Source organism: Heptranchias perlo, chromosome 20 (assembly GCF_035084215.1).
Source record: "Heptranchias perlo isolate sHepPer1 chromosome 20, sHepPer1.hap1, whole genome shotgun sequence".
Classification (NCBI taxonomy): domain Eukaryota; kingdom Metazoa; phylum Chordata; class Chondrichthyes; order Hexanchiformes; family Hexanchidae; genus Heptranchias; species Heptranchias perlo.
Window position 1 is genome coordinate 1,723,445 of NC_090344.1, and position 19,687 is coordinate 1,743,131.

Sequence of the window (19,687 nt, forward strand, 5' to 3'; positions counted from 1 at the left end):
CAGAGTGATCTCTCTGAACCAGCCGCTGCCGCCGGAGTGAAGCGAGTCCCGTTCCGAGCCGTGTCTGCCAGGTGTCTGCCGACCCTCTCTTCACTGAAGGGGAGCGATTCAGCACCAACTCACACACAATTGGATCATTTAATCACCTTCAACACCTGAATTACATCAACACTTAATCTTCCATACACAAGGAAATTCAAGCCTTGTCCACGCAACCTGGCCTCATAATGTAACCATTTTCGCCCCGGTATCATTCTGGTCTTTCGCGCTGCACCTCCTGCAAGGCCAATATATCCTTCCTGGGGTCAGGTGCCCAGGACTGAATGCCGTACTCTAAATGTGGTCTCAACAGAGTTGATATAATTGTAACATAACTTCCACCCCTTTGAATTCCAGCTCCCTTGAGATAAAGGCCGACATTCCATTCGACTTTTAAAAATATTTTTGCACCTGTTTGCCAACTCTTCGTGATTTCCCTCAATATCGCTGCTCACCCACTGTTCCTAGCTGCTCACCATTTCGAAAATACTCTGATTTATCATGCTCAGGGCCAAAGTGGATGGCCTCACATTTCCCCATATTGAAACTTTGAACAGTCTGGGGCTCTTTTTTATAGAAAATAGAAGGCTGAGGGTGACCTGACATAGGACTTTAAGATTATGCAAGGGTTTGATAGGTCAGATGTAGATTAGGCGTTTATACTTTTGGGAGTGGGGACGTCAAAACTTAGGGCCATGAATATAATAGTCATCAATAAATCAAATATCGCATTCAAGAGAAACATATTTATCGAGAGAGTCGTTAGAATGTGCAACTCGCTACCACAAGGAGTAGTTAAGACAAGTAGCATGGAGATATTTACGAGGAAGCTAGATAAACACATGGAGGAGAAAGGAATATTCGGGTTTTCTCATAGGGTTAGATGAAGAGAGGTTGGTGGAGGCTCGTCTGCAGCATTAACACCGGCATAGATTGGTTAGGTCGAATTGCCTGTTTCTGTGATGTACATTCTATGTAATTCTATGTAAGCTCCATTTGCCACAGTTTTACCAACTCACCTAATCTGATAATTTCCCTTTACAACTTTATGCTCTCATCTACATTACTCACTGTGTCACCTAACTTGGTGTCTTCGACAAACGTGGATATACGGCTCTCTATTCCTTTATCTCCCTCATTTATACATATAATAAAAAGATGATTCGCCGGTACAGATACCTGGGGGGCACCATTAATCAAATCCTGTCAATTTGTGTACATACCCATTAACCCTACTCTCTATCTCCTGCCTCCTAACTAACTCCCTCCCCATGGAAATGGGTTGCTTTGAATTCCACATGTTCTCATTTCTGTTAACAGTCTCTGATGCTAAACCTTATCGAATGCCTCTGGAAGTCAATATACATATAACACCCACAGACACTCCATTATTTACTACGTTAGTTACATCTTCAAAAAGTTCAACTAGTTTTGTTAGACTTGCATTACACTTTACAAATCCATGCTGGCTTTCTCTGATCAATTCATGTTTATCCAAGTGCTCAGTTATTCTTTCTCTAATGACAGATACTGGTAACTCCCCCACAAGAGACGTCAGACTAATAGGTCTATAATTTCCTGCGTTATCTCTCCTACCCTTCGTATATAATGGAATGACATTTGAAATTTTTCAATCCGTGGAATAATTCCTGAATCAAGATAGCTTTGAAAGATCATGACTAAAGCATGTACAATGTCCTCACCGATTGCTTTTAATCCCCTGGGGTGGTAAACATTATGTCCTGGAGATTTGTTTATCTTTAGTCTAATTATTTTCTCCATTACCATTATTTTACTTACACTGAATCTCCTTGATTTATTTTCAGTTTTCCTCTGTCTGTGTTATATTGTCCTCATGCCTTTCTGTGAGTATCAGCAAGTCTACCATTTCCTGATTTTCAATTGCAATATAACCTCCATCCGTCTTTAAGGGCCCACATTACTCTTAGTCACCCTTCTGTCTCTTAATATACGTGTAAAAACCTTGAAAGTTGTCCTTAATTTCAATCACAAGTTTTTCTCGTTTTCCCTCTTTGCAACTTTTATGATTTTTTTAGTTTCAGTACCACAATAAACAACACTTCGCTGTGAAATTTGCTTAATTAGTTCTTCAGTGTCAGAGCGAGAATTGTCCATCACTAATTTTTATTTAAAGTAACAAACAAACACAAGCACACATATTCATTCGTGTATCAAAGCACTGATGGACACAGAAAGATAAACACAGCTTGAAATGCAGGCAGTCTCGGGATTCACAGGTGAACTGGCAAGCGAAATAGACAAAGAGAAAACAGTCTGAACCCACAACAGAATGTGACGTGTAGCTGATAGATATTAATGAGGAGGTGGGGAACAGTCCCGTAAATTGGCACCGTGGCTTAGTTGGTTAAAGCGCTTGTCTAGTAAACAGGAGATCCTGGGTTCAACTCCCAGCGGTGCCTTTTTTTGTAATTCATGGTGTTTCGTGAATTTGAGAAGCATGCAGTGCTGTGTTTTGTTCAGGAGCAAACACGGAACTGATCAGCAAGTCTCTTCAGAAATGTCGTTTCATCATACGGACAGCCCTCACAGAGAATGTGTCCGTGACACGTTCTTGTTTCTGCGCTCGTTAAGGTCGCGGTATAATTATTGATTCGATGGTTCATACCCCGGAGAAACCCAAATTTAGCCCTAGATTTTGGATCTTGAGCTGCGGTTCAAACTTTTGCAAAGAGGGAAAAGGAGTCCCCAAATCACTCCACCTGAATCTCAAACGCTTTCGGAAGAAGTTCAGTTCAAACAATCAGGACTTTAAAGGCACCTCAATGACCTGCACTTTCATTGAACGAGCTTTGCTTACAATTGCATTCGACCCTGAAACCGCTCTGGGCTTTCATCTCACTGAAGCAGAGTGTGGCCACTTTGTATCTGTGAGCATGTCGGTGACGAGGTTAGCTTTGATATTGGTCGCTTTCAATTTTTAAGATCTCTCCAAGCTCAGGGAAAAGAAACCGAGAATCGAATTGTCCCTGGAAGTGATGAATTGAAGGGATTGGTGCTCCAAGCGGATCTGGAAATTGCGCAGTGCAATCGCTCAGGAATTCCAAATCCACCAGCCAGCCACTCGGTGATCATATTAACTGAGCTTTACTCTGGCCCAGTGTCACCGCGCTGAAATCGAGTATTTCTCCGGCACGTTTCTCTTAACTTCATAGTTGCTGGTTTAAGAGTGAAGACCGGCTCGTTGGATTTTCACTCCTGCAAGCTTCAACTATTGATTTTGCAAAAGTGAACTGACATTGACAGCTGTTAAATAGGCTGTTGCCGCCTTAAGGTTTAGCTCAGTGAATTACGCATTTAGCAGAGGGCTTTTCCGTCTGTTTCAGTGGTGCAAAAGTTTGATGTTCGAGTCCTTTTTTTATTTTTCCTCAGGATTCATCGCCTCACAATTCCAGGGTTTCAATGTGTGTTTTGTCTGCAAGAAAATGTACCGTGATCATTGCCAGCTGAGCAGGGCTGATTGTCCACCATTTACCCTGCGGTCAGAAATCAGCCACATGAATCATATAAAGGAATGGAACATTGGCTTCACGGAAATCACAATTCATCTTGAGAGACAAACCCCCGAAAGGCCCGAAGGGAGGCCGCACTTGCTGCAGGAGAGACGGTTCGTTGTGACATAGAGATTTCTGTGATGAGCGACACCAGACTCTTTCTATGTTCAGAGAAGAAATGTCACACCCTTTATTTTGGAAAAGCAAAACGGTGGGGATTTTTGTCATAGCCCGATGCCTCTCCTGTTGTATCAGATGTTCCTCGTTGCGTTACTTTCATCTTGATTGTAGAACCGGTTCGGGCGGTCCTGTGATAAACGGCGACAATTGCCTGTTAATTTGAAATTTAACAACGGCTGCACTGAGCTTATAATCCCACTCTTAAGATGCAGTCGATAAAATGATGAAATTTCATCGCATGCAAAGCACAATAATTTTATTAAAGTTTTGACTGTCTCTCGGTAATCACGTCAGCATCTCCTTCAGCCTGAAATAGAAAGTTATCGGTTGATTAATGGTGATTAAAACAGTCATTCAACTACGAACAGGGTTTAATTCGCTTCATCTGGTTAATTTAATAAGTTCATAACTCTTGTTGAAGTTAATTCCCTGATTGGGAATGGAACCACGCGGCGGTGGGAGCACTGAATTTTAACCACCAGTCCATCGGGGAGCTCCCAGGATTGCGCACGAGATAAAGTGGAACTGATGAAATTTATTTTTCTTTCACTCTTCCGTGATTCATTCAGCTCTGTGTTTATTCTCAGGCCGCTTATCTCTCCCTTCTTTTCAGCTTCTGATTGCGGATATTCCTGTCGTTAAATACGAATAATATCGAATATCTCACAGCCCCGGTATATTTGCTCCTTCTCTGTACAGTTCTGTACAAAACCAAACTGTACGCAGGTACCGACAGCGTCTCTCCATCACCCTCGACAGGAGCAGCAGGAAATGTCACTTTAAACTGCCAGTTGCTTCAAATGATGCACGATGGACCTGCGTTGCCTTGCAGTTTTTCCATTGATTCGGTGCGTGAATTTTGGAAATGGATACTTGTCCATCAGCAGCTTGTGGGAGTATTTTATCTCACTTTCCATTTCATGTACATGCCTACTTGCACTTGGTGCTGTCATTGTCTGAACATCATCTTCTGTCGCGATACTAGTTCGAACAGAAAATGCCATTTTGTGCGAGCAGCTTGGCTGGTACAAAAATGACCTGAATGACAAAGAGGCAAGTGGGAAAGGCCGCGTTGCTCTGCTTGTTCGCAGCAAAGAATTTTCATGCGTTTCCTTGCAGTTCAGAGTTTAGGATTCGGCGCTTTCATCACCACGGCAACGGTTTGATTGTCGGTCTCAACATCCGCATATTATACACTCTACCATAAGTGCACTGTACTCAAATTGCTGATTTTTCACTGTGAGGGTGAAGAGACATAAATGTGTAGACATTAGTTACGAATTCATCAGCTGGGTTGCACCTTTGCTTCTCCCCCCGTCTCAGTCTTTCCATCTTTACACTTCACTGCTGGTGTTCCAGGTTCAATCATCCGTGGCCGTTCAAGGAAGCCTGCCATGTCATGAGGGGAAAACACAGAGTCAAGAGACAGGGACAAGGTGAGATCAAAGTCTTGGAAGAAATAGTATAAATGTCAATTTCTGCGAACGGGCAGAATTTAAGATGGAGCTTTGGAGAGATTCCTTCACGTGTCTTGCAATTTTGCAAGAGACCATTGGGCTCCCAATTAAAAGCATGTGCCGTGCTGGAGCATCTCTCTGAGAGAGGGAATGTTGTTCGTCAACTCCAGTTCATCGTTGTTTGAGCAGTAAACATAACTTCAAAAACTAGCGCTGCGAGCAGGATTCGAACTTGCGCAGGAAAACCCCATTGGATTTCGAGTCCAACGCCTTAACCACTCGGCCATCGCAGCCACAAACATAGGTAGTGCACGGCTGTAATGCGTGGATTTATCACAAGCGATCTGTAAAACTGTGTTCTCTCCCACAGGTTTCCAACTCGATGGTTGGAGCTTGTTCACGCGCGGGCATTGCTGTTTTTGTGATGGAAATCCTCCTCTGTCACGTGGTGAGGTGGGACTTCGATTCCCACTCAATTCAGGATTATTTTCATTCTCCATTCATAAAATCGCGTGAATTGGGATCTATTCGCACTCAGCTTCAATCTGCTCACCATTCTGTAATATCTTCCTTTCTCAACGTGTGTTGCGTCGAAGCTGGGTAGGAAAATCACATTGCGAGTCCAACGCCTTAATCTTTGGGTCATCGCAGCTGCAAACGACGAAGCCTACACGGCTTCAGATCAGAATGCGGAAGGTGATCGCAGGAGATCTATGAGAATGTATGTTCTTGCAGAGCGGTTTCCAGCTGGACACATGCATCCGACTCCTGTGCGGGCATTGCTGTTTCAGGGGTAAAATTCTCGCCTGCCATGCGGGATGTTCGCGTTCTTTTACCGGCCAATGGAGGAGCATTTTCATTCTCCATTCATGAGTTCACGTGAATTGGGATACATTTACATTCAGCTTCAATCTGAACACCATCTTGAGGCATTTTCCTTTCTCCATGTGTGTTGTCGTCGACAGAACCTCTGCATTCTGTCCTCCTCCATGCACTGGAATTAAGTCAATCCTGCCGACTACACCGCTGACAAGACGTGAGAAGCCAATTAGTGATTTTGCACGAAAAATGGTAACACCGCAGGGCTCGTCCGGGTTATCTGACATAACAATCAGCAAATACCCAAAGCGAGAATCATACCCCAAGGCCAACGAGCCACTGATAACAGAGGGGTGCAACCAATGCAGAATTCGGTGCCACCCACAGCCGACCGGTCATCCTTCTGTCCATCCAATCACGTTTTCTAATCCGATGTAGAGCAATGTCTAGTTGTATTCTAACTGTTTCATATCAACAATATTAGCCTCTCTTTACCACATTAGTTTTTAATGTGCGACTTGTATTATCAAGTGAGACTTGGCAGAATTAATTGCTCTCAAGCTACATTGTTGTCTGTCTCGGCATCCGCAGATTATCCACTCGACCACAAGTATAACAGTGACTACACTTCAAAAATACTTGATTGGCTATAAAGCGCTTTGGGACGTCTTGAGGTCGTGAAAAGCGCTTTATAAACACAAGAATTTATTTTGATACTGGGCTAAAATTACTGACCTTTTTACTGTGAGGACGAAGAGACATTAATGTGTGGACATTTGCTCCGAATTCATCTTCTCGGTGGGCCCTTTACATTTCTCACCGTCTCAGTCTTTCTATCTTTACCCTTCTCTGCTGCTGTCGCTGGTTCGATCACCCTTAACCGTTCAAGGAAGCCTGAGAATTCCATCAGGGGAAAACACAGAGATAGATAGAGACAGAGAGGTAAAAGTATGGAAAAAATAACCTAAATATCAAGTGAGCAGAATTTAAGATGGAGCTTGGGAGAGATAAAATCATAGAATCATAGAATAGTTGCAGCACATTCCAGATTGTAAATACTCGCTTAGCAAAAAAGGTTTTCCTCATATCGCCTTTGGTTCTTTTGTCAACCACCGGAAATCTGTGTCGTCTGGTTCTCGACCCTTCCGCCAATCGGAACAGTTTCTCTTTATTTACTTTATCTAAACACGTCATGATTTTGAACACTTCTATCAAATCTCCCCTCAACCTTGCTGCCCTAAGGAGAACAACCTCAGCTTCTCCATTCTATCCATATTCCAATTGTGGATTATTGTGAAGTTTCCTTCATCCATCTTGAAATTTTGCAAGAGACCATTGGGCTCCCAATTAAAGGGTCTGCCGCGGTGGAGTATCTCTCTGATAGAAGGAAATGTGGCCCGTTGTCTCCAGTTCATATTTATTTGAGCATTGAACAAAACTTTAAAAAATAGCGCCGCCAACTTTCGCCGGAACACCCCATTGGCTTTTATATCGAACGCCTTAACCACTCGGACACGGCAGCTGCGAGCGTCTCTAATGCACGGCTGTAAATCAGAATGCGTAGGGTACTCAGAGGAGATTTGTGAGACGATATGCTCTTTCAGACAGCTTTCCAAGTAGAGACATGTAACCGCTACCGTGCAGACGTTGATGTTTCATTGGTAGAATTCCCCAGGTGCAGCTCACACACAGGCTCAGGAATCTCACTCCTGAGAGATTCACTTCTTTAAACCTTGTTTAGATTCAGTGAATTCGCATTTAATTTAATCCTCATCTGCACTCCGCTCTGTTTTACAGGGCGCTGGTTGTTGATGCATCTCATTCCCACTACTCCCATTAATAACACTTCTTGCGGCTAAATTCTGCTTAACATAAATTGCCCAGGAATTAGGGAATTTCTCCTGGGGACTGAGGAACTGACTCGGGTTTGTCTCAACCCTCAAATCCACGAAGTTATTGTCACTGCTACTGCACAGGATTAAAGGAAGGGACCGGTCCAGTGATAATCAATAAAAACCAATAATAGACACAGTCGTTGAGTATGTCATCTCAATACTCATATTCGAATGACGTACCCATGTGCACTTTAACCTTTTTGTGTTTGGTGTTGAAATGGTGAAATGAAGCTCTAGCGGGCAGATAGGCAGTTGGACGGGAGCCACAGTTCAAAATACAGAAATGTAAACGGGAGGAGAGCAGTGAAAGGAAGTCTCGACTGAATGAGAGTAAAGGTATGGAAGGATGGAAGGGCGCAGATACTCACATCTTTAAAATTCATCCTATTACAGTTTGAGAGCTGTTAGTAATTGGGGCCAACAAAAAATAATCGACAAGATCACTGCACGTGAATGTCAAGCAGTGCCCTTCGCGGTATTGATGCGGTCGGGGCAATTTATGTGAGGTCAGTTATCTGCATTACTGGCGCCACACCTACGGTGCAAATCCGGGTCACGGCACAGATTGTTTTGCTCTCTGCGACACATGCTAATAGAACGCAACGAGAAATCAATATTTACTACATGAAAGAAAGAAGTTTTCTGGTGAAAGCCTGCTTACTCTTTTACATCCGAGCACTCTCATGTGTCTCTGCTGGATGATCCAAAATTCAGACCTGCCGCTTCTTCCAGCTTTTTCTTCCTTCCACAATCATGGTCCATTTCATTGAGACTTTACTGCGGCCATGCCTACTCTAATATTTACTTTCACATTCTTCCGCTTTAAGTTTGCTCCACATCGACCGCTGTTCCTCGGGGGCACATGTCCCGTTCACACCAATGTTCATCTGTGCCTTCAGACCAGTCGATACATTTCGATCTGCGTGACTGTTCCAGAGACAAGCACTGAGAAAGCAGGGCTGGCATTCGGAAGGACAGCGGCATACTTTTCCACAAAATTTCCATGGGGTATCTTGTGACACGGGGGATGTTAACTGAAGAACTGGGTTTTGTTTTCATGGTCATTGGCGCTTTTCCCCGAGCAGTTGAAGTGCGGGAGAGACGGACGGCGCAACATAGCTGCGAATGACGGCTGAAAAGTGCACTTTTGGCAATCTGGGCGGTGCAGTCAGGTTGGAAATGTTCCGCTTGATCTTAATAGGTCTGTGGAAATGTCCGATTGAAAAGGAATGAGGAGAAATTAAAAGAACGGCAGTGGAGGAAAAGTGTCGATTGCAGGAGGTTGGCCGTGAGCGAAAGGTCCTTTGAATGTCCGGCGCGGAGGGGAGTTTGTTCGGAAACGGCAGACTTTAAAGCGCGTGAGCAGGGAAGTAAAGTGTGCTCTTGCGTGTGAGAAGAGCACAAGAAAGTTCTGCTTGGAGCTGCGTCCTTGAAGCAAATGAGATGTTTTCGCGACCTTCCACGAAGGTGTGCGATGTCAGGTCGCGAAGTTTCAAAGTGTTTCGTGGTGTCCTGGTAAAAACAGTAAATCTTATGGTCAACGAAAGAGGAACTTATGTACCATAATTACGGGTTATGTCCCGGTTTATGTCCCGGATCATTCTGTGTTTGTTTAAAAGGGATGTGCTTCAAGTCCCGGCTCATTCTGTGTGCGTTTCACCCGATTTTCTCGATACATTTTTCCTTCTGAACTGAAATGACGATCCTCTCTCGAGAAGAAGGTTCACGGCCTGCTTCGGGCAACTGGTAGGAAAAATAACAAAATCTGATGAGACCAAGTTCATTCTGCTGGGCTTCCATTCCAATCTCCGCACTCTATCCCACATTCAGACCCACCCCCGCCTGGACATTATAATCTGCGATATTCATAAGTGAATCGAGAAGCCGAATATCACGGTTAAAATTCTCCTCAATTCCACTCAAGTTCTTTTGCCAATTATTTTAAGTCTGTGACCTCTGGTTACCGACCCACTTGCCAAAGGATGGAGTTCCTACCTACTTGATCTTTCAAAACCCCTCATTATTTTGAATACATCCATTGGATCTCCTCTTAAACTTCTCCGCTGTAAGGAGAATAATCCCAGCTTCTCCAATCTTTCCACGTAACTGAAGTCCCTCATCTCTGGAATCATCCAGGTAAACCTGCCCTGAATCCTCTTCAATGCTTTTTGATCTTGAAGTGTGTGGTCCAGAACCGTCCAATATATTCCAATGATTAGTAATGGTTTAGTATGACTTCCTTGTTTCTATATTCAATGCCCTCTTTACAAAGCCGAGTACCCCATTCGCTTGCTGAACCGCCTTATCAACTTGCCGTGTTTTCTGAATATACACCCCCAGGTCCCTCTGCTCTTGCAACCCGCCATAAATTGGTCCATTTAGATTATACTGCCGCTCCATATTCTTCTTGCAAAAGTGCATCACTTCACACTGATCTGTGTTTAATCTGTCATGTGACTTCCCGTTTCACCATTCTGTCCATGTCCTCCTGAAGTCTGCTACTATCTTCCTCACTATTTACTACGTTGCCAATTTTTGTATCATCAGCAAACTTCGAAATTTTACTCCAAATTACCACATCCAAGTCATCTATACATAACAAAAAAACAATAGTCCGAATACCGAACCCTGGGGGATCCCACTGCATATTTCTCTCCAGTCAGAAAAACATCCGCTCACCACGACTCTCTGCCTTGTATCCTTTAACCAATTACGTACCCAGGTTACCACCGGCCCTTTGAACTCACGTGCTTCTTGTTTACGAATAAGTCTGTTATGTGTTAATTTCCAAAATGTGTCCTGAAAATATCTGTAGCCCCGTAATTTTATTCTTAACTAATGAGAGGACAGATATTAAGACCGAGTGCGAGATCAGGTTCATTCCCATTACCTGGAGGTGACGGGACCCGAGCAGGGCAAATCTCATCTGGGTTTATATTTTCCGAAAACGGTGACTGAAAATAGCAAAGTTCATCCCGTCCAAATAAAACAATTGGACTGAAGATCCAACAGCATTGTCCCGTCCCGGGTTTCCAGGCCTGGCCGTCCAAGAAAGCCTGATAAGTCCATCAGGGGAAACACAGAGAGAGAAGAAACACAGACAGAGATAGAGAGATGCAGGCAGAGAAAAAAACAATATAAATTTCCAAATTCTGTGATTGGGAGGATACTGAGGTGGAGACGTACAGCGGAACCTTGGAGTGCATGTCCACAGATCACTGAAGGTAGCAGGACAGGTAGATAAGGTGGTTAAGAAGACATTCGGGATACTTTCCTTTATTAGCCTAGGCATAGGATATAATAGCAGGGAGGTTATGTTACAACGACATAAAACACTAGTAAGGCCACATCTAGAGTACTGCGTACAGTTCTGGTCACCACATTACGGGAAAGATGTGATTGCTCTAGAGAGGGTACAGAGGAGATTTACGACGACGTTGCCAGGAGTTGAGAATTTTAGCTTTGATGAAAGATTGGATAGGCTGGGGTTGTTTTCTTTGGAACCAAGGACATTTAGACTCTTATCGTCCAAGTAGCATGCGGCCTCCTTGTTCTTGCTAACAAAATGCTCCACTTAACCCTCATCTGCATTTAGATTCATTTGCTAATTATACACCAATTTTTCCCCGTGATCATAAACAGCATCTCCTAGGATCCCTTCAATCATCTTCCCTCTGATCGAGGTCACACTGAAGGGCCTGTCATTCCCCGGCTCTGATTTGTCCCCTTTAATGAAAATGGGAACTACGTGAGCTACCTTCCAATCTCAGGGAACAATCCCTGACTCTACTGAGCTGTTGAAGATACAGGCAAGGGGCTCACAGAGCACCCGTCCCATCTCTTTATACACCCGGGGGTGAATATCATCTTGATCTGGAGCACAATCCATTTTGAGATTTCATCTTTTATCCAAGATCACATCCCTTTCTATTTTAAAATTTATGATGCGATTGTCGACAGCACATCCCACAGCTGGAATCTGAGCATCATCTACAGGAGTGTAGGCTGATGAGAAATAGTCATTCAACAGCTCTGCCATAGCCTGGGAATCGGCCCTGAACTGCCTTTCAGTGCAACTAATTCTGAAATGTCTCACTTGATAATACAAGTCGTCAGTCGAAACCAATTTGGTAAAGGGAGACGAATATTGGTGACTGGAAATAGTTAGTGTACAACTTGATATTGCTGCACACCGCAATAGAAAACGAGATTGGATGGACAGAAGAGGTCTGACAGGATGGCCGAGCGGTTGTCGGAGGCAGTGAACGTTTACACTGGCTGCACAGTGAGAGCGGCTCGTTGGTCTCGGGATATGATTCTCGCTTTGCGGGTTTTATTGATTGATATGCGAGAGGTCCTGGGTTCGAGGCCTGCTGTCTTGCTGCTTTTGGTGAAAAGTCTCCAATTGGCTTCTAATATCTTTCCAGTGTTGCTGTTGGTAGAATTGAATTACATCCAGAGCATGTTTGAGCTCCAGAGGACAGAGTTCGGAAGTTTCCAAGGCGCAACACACGGGACGTAAATAAAATGTTTCAAGATGATGAGGAGATTGAAGCTGACTGTGAATTTATCTCAATTCAGACAGTCTCATTGATATTGGATGACGGGATAGAGAGCCACATATCCAACTTTGCTGATGACACCAAGATGGTCAGCATTGTAAGCAGAGTAGATTGAGGCATAAAATTAGAGAGAGACAGTAATATAATAAATGAATGGGCAAAACTGTGGCAAACGGATTTGAATTGACGCAAGTGTGAGGTCATCCACTTTGGACCTAAAAAGGATAGATCAGAATACGTTCTAAATAGAGAAAAACTTGAAACTGTGGAGTTCCAAAGGGACATAGGGTCCATGTACATAGATCATTAAATATCATAGACAGGTACAGAAAATAATCGAAAAGGCTAATGGAATGCTGGCCTTTATATCTAGAGGACTAGACGACAAGGGGATAGACATTATGCTACAGCGATACAAACCTCTTGTTAGACCACACCTGGAGTACTGTGTTCAGTTCTGAGCACCGCATATTAGGAAGGATATATTGGCCGTGAATGGAGTGCAGCGTAGATTTACTAGAATGATACCTGGACTCCAAGGGTTAAATTACGAGGAGAGATTACACAAACTAGGGCTATATTCCCCGAAATTTAGTAGATTAAGGGCTGATTTGATCGAAGTTTTCAAGATATTAATGAGAACTGATGGGGTTGATGGTGAGAAACCATTTCCGCTGGTTGGGGAGTCCAGGATGGGGGGACACGGCCGAAACATTGGAGTCAGGACTTTCAGGATTGAAGTTAGGAAATACTTCTATCAGCAAAAGGAGGTGGAAGTTTGAAAATCTTTTTCGCAAACGGCAGTTGATGCGAGCTCAATTGTTGATTTTAAAGCTGAGATTGAAATTATTTTGTTCACCAAAGGTATAAAGAGATTAGCGGCGAAGGCCCATAGATGGAGTTACGTCACAGATCAGCCATGATCTCATTGAATTGTGGAACAGGCTCGAGGTGCCCAAATGGCCCACTCCTGTTCCTCAGTTCCGCATGGTCCAGAATGCAAAAAGTTGCTGCATTGGCCGGTAATCGAACCCGGGTCTCCCGCGTGGCAGGCGAGAATTCTACCCCTGAACCACCAATGCTCATAAAGGATGCCTTGCTTGTTTCCATTTGAAATGATCTCTGAACGAACATGCCGTCTGCTGTTGGGATGGCCGAGTGATTGAAGCGTTGGTCTCAAAATTCCAATGGTGTTTTTCTCCCTCGATTTGAATTCTGCTCGCAGCGTCACTGTTTAAAGATCTCTTCAATGCTGAAATAGAAAAATTGGAGTTAGTTGACCGCATTTATTTCTCGCTCAGCATGACAGATATTTCAGCGTGGCCGGTGCTTTTGATTGGGTGCCCAAACTTCTCTTGAAAGATTTCAAGACCCGAGAAGGAATCTCTCCCAATCTGTAACTTAAATTCTGCTAGTTTACAAGACCTGACATTTTTACTCTTTATTTTCTTTTCGTGCATCTCTCTATCTCCCCCTGTCTCTGACTCTTGTCTCTCTGTGTTGTCCCCGATGTAATTCTGAGGCTTCCTTGAACAGCGAAGGCCGATCTGAACTGCAAAACCAGCAGAGAAGGGTAAAGAATAAAAAGATTGAGGCGGTTGGACAAGTAAAGGTGGAACCCAGCTGATAAATTCGGAGCTAATGTACCCACATTTATGTCTCTTCGCCCTCATAGTGAATGGAAGCAGCAATTTGAGTGAAGTATACTTATGGTAGAGTGTAAACTATGACGATGCCGAGACAGACGACAATGTCGTTTCGGAGCAATTCGTTCTGTAAATTGTTACTTGAAAATACAAGTCGTTCATTCAAAACTAATTTGATAAAGAGAGGCTAATATTGTCGATGTGAAATAATTCGTGTACAACCTGATGTTGCTCTACATCGTACATCGTACAAGAAAGCGAGATTGGAGGGACAGAGCGTTCTGAAAGGATGGTGGATCGGCTTCAAGGCAGCGAAATTTTACAGTGGCTGCACGGCTCTGTTGCCAGTTGGTCTTTGGGTCTGATTCTCGCTCAGGGAGTTTCACTGGTTCAAGTGCCGGATCAGCCCCGTTGTGTCCCCATTTTTGGTCAAAAATCACCAATTGGCTTCTCACAGCTTTTCAGCGGTTTTGACTTATCTCCAGCAGAGAATGTTTGAGCGCCAGAGGACAGAATGCAGAGGGTTTGTCCACGCAACACACTGAGACGAAATGAAGACAAGTTTTCTAGAAGTTGTACTGACTGAAGCCGGCAAATTAATTTATCCCAACTCAGGCGATCTCACGGGTACAGAATACAAAAGGTAAAGGATGCTGAATTGGACTGGAACCAAATCCCTGATTTCCCACCGGCAGGCGAAGATACTAACACTGAAATACTAATGCACACACAACTGCAGGCTGCACGTGTAGCGTTGGGTACACGTCCAGAACATGCGGTCTGGCAGAGTTCCCGTGATAACCCGACGCAGTCTGCTCCACTGCCGTGCAGTTCCAGTGGGTTACGTAAGGAGTGGGTCAAACATAGCCGTGTAATTCAATGGGGGCTTGAAACCACCTCACATCGCCACTGTGAAATGCTCAAATAAATAAGAGCTGTAGTTACCAGGCAGTGTTTACTCCCTCAGAGCATAAAGGATCATCCAGCCCATTGTTCACCTAAAAGATTTCACGACATGAGACTGAATTTATTTTAACCTGTACTTTAAATTCTGCTCAATCACAGAATTTGGAGATTTATCCTATTTTTCTTTGCATGCATCTCTCTATCTCTGTCTGTGTTTCTTCTTTCTCTCTATTTCCCCTGATGGACTTATCAGGCTTCCTTGAACGGCCAGGTCTGGAAACCCGGGATGGGACAAGGCTGTCGGATCTTCAGTCCAGTTGCTTTATTTCGACGGGATGAGCTTTGCTATTTTTCGTCTCCGCTTTCGGAAAATATAAAAACAGATGGAAATTCCCCTCCTCGGGTCCCGTCACCTCCCGGTAAAGGAAATGAACCCGATCTATCACTCGGTCTTAATATCTGTATTCTCATTGCTTAAGAATAAAATTACGGGGCTACAGCTATTCTCAGGACACATTTTAGAAATTAACACATAATAGACTTATTCGGAAACGTGGGATTAAAGGGCAGGTGATAACCTGGGCACATAATTGGCTAAAGGGAAGGAGGCAGAGAGTAGTGGTGAACGGATGTGTTTCTGACTGGAGAGAAATATGCAGTGTGATCCCCCAGGGGTCGGTATTAGGACTATTGCTTTTCTTGTTTTTATAAATGACTTGGATGTAGGAATAGGGAGTACGATTTCGAAGTTTGCGGATGATACAAAACTTGGCAACGTAGCAAATAGTGAGGAAGATAGTAGCAGATTTCAGGAGGAAATGGACAGACGAGTGAAACGGGAAGTCACGTGACAGATTTAACGAGATCAGTTTGAAGTGATGCACTTTTGGAAGAAGAACAATTTATGGCTGATTGCAAGAGCAGAGGGACCTGGGGTGCATATTCACAAAACAGGGCAAGTTGATAAGGCGGTTAAGCAAGCGAATGGGGTACTTCGCTTTGTAAATAGGACATTGAATATAGAAACAAGGAAGTCATACTAAACCATTACAAATCATTGGTTAGGCTCAGCTGGAATATATTGTACGGTTCTGGGCACCACACTTTAGAATGAAAAGGCATTGAAGAGGATTCAGAGCAGGTTGACCTGGATAATACCAGGGTTGAGGAACTTCAGTTATGTGGAGAGATTGGAGAAGCTGGAATTATTCCACTTACAGCAGAGAAGGTTAAGGAGTGAATCTAATGGATGTATTCAAAGTAATGAGGGGTTTTGAAAGATCAAGTAGGTAGGAATTGCTTCCTCTGGCAAGTGGGTCAGTAACCAGAGGTCATAGATTTAAAATAATTGGCAAAAGAACTAGAGGGGAGTTGAGGAGAATTTTAACCGTGAAATTCGGCTTTTCTATTCCCTTGTGAATATCGCAGATTATAATGTCCAGGCGGAGTGGGACTGAATGGGGGATAGAGTGCGGAGATTGGAATGGAAGCTCATCAGAATGAACTTGGTCTCATCAGTTTTTGTTATTTTTCCTACCAGTTGCCCGAAGCAGGCGGTGAACCTTCTTCTCGAGAGAGGATCGTCATTTCAGTTCAGAAGGAAAAAGGTATCAAGAAAATCGGGTGACACAGACACGGAATGATCCGAGACTGACAGCAATTCCCATTTAAACTGACACAGACACGGAATGATCCGGGACTTACAGCACATCCCTTTTAAACAGACACAGGCACGGAATGATCCGGACATAAATCATCATTATGGTACATAAGTTTTTCTTACGTTGACCATAAGATTTGCTGCTTTTACAATGACTCCGCTTTTCTCTTTGATACTTCGCGACCATTCTCATTTCAACACGTTCGTGGAAGGAACTTTTGCTGATTTCAGCAAACAACGCAAAAACCTCTGCCCGTCATTTCGAGAAGGATGGGACTTTAACCAGACCTGCTGAATGAGGGAAAGAAGACTTAAACACAATAACGACGAGGGTGGGATTTGTACCCACGCGTGCAGAGCACAATGGATTAGCAGTCCATCGCCTTAACCTCTCGGCCACCATGTCACATGAGGAAACCTGCGAAATCCCTTTTATTCAAAATGAAAATACTGGTTATGTTGCCAATCTGAAATAAAAACAGTAAATGTGGATATCCTCAGCTGGTCAGGCAGAATCTTTAGATACAGAAACAGAGTTGACGTTTCAGGTCGATGACCATCACATGAGTATTACATCACACTCCTGACTTGCGCCTTGCAGATCGTAGAACAGCTTTGGAGAGTCACGAGGTGAGTCACTCACCGCAGAACATCCAGCCTCTGACCTGCTCTTCCAGCCACAGTGTCGATGTGGCTGGCCCAGTTAAGTTTCTGGTCAATGGTGATCCTCAGGATGTTACTCGGGGGGATTCGGCGATGGTAATGGTAATCTCCCACAGAAGAAATTTACTGGAAAGATTCCAGGGATGAGGGTCTTTCGTTACATGGATAGATTGGAGAAGCTGAGGTTGTTCTCCTTCGAACAGAGAAGGTTGCGAGGAGATTTGATAGAAGTATACAAAATCATGAAGAGTGTAGATAGAGAGAAACTGATCCCGTTGGCGGAAGGGTCAAGGACCAGAGCACATAGATCTCAGGTCTTTGGCAAAAGAACCAAAGTTGAAGGAAAAACTTTTTTTACACAGCGAGTGGTTATGATGTGGAATGCACCGCCCGAGGGGGTCTTGGAGGCAGATTCATTCATGGCCTTCAAAAGGGAACTGGATAAGTATTTGAAAGGAAAAAATACAGGGCTACAGGGAAAGGGCGGGGGAGTGGGTCTTGCTGGATTGCTCTTGCAGAGAGCCGGCAAGAACTCAATGTGCCGAATGGCCTCTTTCCGTGCTGTAACATTTCTATGATTCTATTCTATTTGTAGGAGGCGATGCAAAACGACCGGAGCGTGACGTCAATCGACCTGCTCATGTCCATTCCCTGATAATGAATCCTCGAGTGAGGGAAAGAAGAAATTCATAATTATTGTACATATTTTTTATCTTATGCTGACCACTAGAGATACTTGGTTTACCAGGGGGCCATTCTGCACTTTGATTGATACTTCACCGAGATCACACTTTACACTCCCAACACCTCCGTGCAAGAAACAGTTTAGGTGCTAATTTGACTTTGCTGATTTGAGCAAACAGATGTTCGCCAGCAATGCGGAAAGTCACTTCTTAGAAAAGAAGGATTTTTGGTGAAGAGACCAAACTGAACAGCGCCAGCAAATTCTTACAGCGGTGGAATTCGAACCCTTGCAATTCAGAGATCAAATCTAACATTTTCGAAAACTAAGCCACTGTCCCACATGGAAATCGATTCGTTGCGGTTGAAAGATGTCATAGAGCTGAAACGTTACCTCTGGCTCTTTCTCCACAGGCGCTGCCTGACCTGCTGAGTGTTTTCAGCATTTTCTGGTTTCATTTTTGTGATTTCACAATGGCTGTTTTCTTGAAAACACCCAATTTGACTCAAGGACAAAGCTCGCACTTTACTTTCCCCGCGCGCTTTAAAGTCTGTCGTTTCGGAACAAAATCCCCTCCGCGCCGGACAATCTAAGGATCTTTCACTCACGGCCAACCTCCTGTAATCGACTCTTTTTCGCCATTGCCGCTCTTTGCATTTCTCCTCATTCCTTTTCAATCATACATTTCCACAGACCTGTTAAAATCAAGTGGAACATTTCCGATCTTCCTGCACCGCCCAGATTGCCAAAAGTGCACATTTCAGCCGGCATTCGCAGCGATGTCGCGCCGTCCGTCTCTCCCACACATCAACTATTCGGGGAAAAGCGCCAACGACCATGGAAACAAAACCCAGTTCTTCAGTTCACATCCCCCGTGTCACAAGATACCCCATGGAAATTTCAGGGAAAAGTATGCCGCTGTCCTTCCGAATGCTCGCCCTGCTTTCTTCGTGCTTGTCTCTGGAGCAGTCTCGCAGTTGGAAATGTTTCAAGGCACAAATGAACATTGGTGTGAACGGGACATGTGCCCCCGAGAAACAGCGGTCGATGTAGAGCAAACTTAAAGACATAAGAATGTGAAAGTGAATGTTAGAGTCGGTAAGGCCGCAGGAAAGTCTCAATGAAATGGACCATGATTTTGGAAGGAAAAAAACCTGGAAGAAGCGGCGGGTCTGAATTATGGATCTTTCAGCAGAGACACATGAGAGAACAAAGACAGGACACAGACAAAGGTGCTAGAGTCAGAAAGAAAAAGCACGAATTAAGAGGAATGAAAAGAGAGTGAAAGAAAGGATGGGATAGAAGGCGATGAAAGAAAGAAAGAAAGAAAGAAAGACGGGAGAAAGAAAGACAACCGTGCAATACTCACCCGGCAAACGGGCGCTGATCCCAATCGGCTGCACTTTGCCCCACTGACCCTCGTCCCATTCACAACATCCTACAATATACTGTCAATGCTGTGCAGTGAAACAGAGAATTTAAAGATATAAAGACACTCACACCGTCCTACAATACACGTTCAATACCTGTGCAGTGAGACAGCGAGTTTCAAGGTATAGAGACACTCACACACCGTCCTACGATACATTTTCAATACATGTGCAGTGAGACAGCGAGTTTAAAGGTATAGAGACACTCACCTTTT

General features: G+C 44.0%; 4 non-coding genes across 4 annotated transcripts; 1 reads left to right on the plus strand and 3 right to left on the minus strand.

Moving 5' to 3' along the window:
• Positions 1 to 2,406: 2,406 nt before the first annotated feature.
• trnat-agu (transfer RNA threonine (anticodon AGU)) lies at positions 2,407 to 2,480 on the plus strand. Its single transcript has one exon. It is a non-coding gene; the product is annotated as a tRNA-Thr (tRNA).
• Positions 2,481 to 5,420: 2,940 nt separating this feature from the next.
• trnas-cga (transfer RNA serine (anticodon CGA)) lies at positions 5,421 to 5,502 on the minus strand. The gene has a single exon. It is a non-coding gene; the product is annotated as a tRNA-Ser (tRNA).
• A 7,994-nt stretch (positions 5,503 to 13,496) lies between these two features.
• trnag-gcc (transfer RNA glycine (anticodon GCC)) lies at positions 13,497 to 13,567 on the minus strand. The gene has a single exon. It is a non-coding gene; the product is annotated as a tRNA-Gly (tRNA).
• A 3,454-nt stretch (positions 13,568 to 17,021) lies between these two features.
• Positions 17,022 to 17,103, minus strand: trnas-gcu (transfer RNA serine (anticodon GCU)). Its single transcript has one exon. It is a non-coding gene; the product is annotated as a tRNA-Ser (tRNA).
• Positions 17,104 to 19,687: the final 2,584 nt, after the last annotated feature.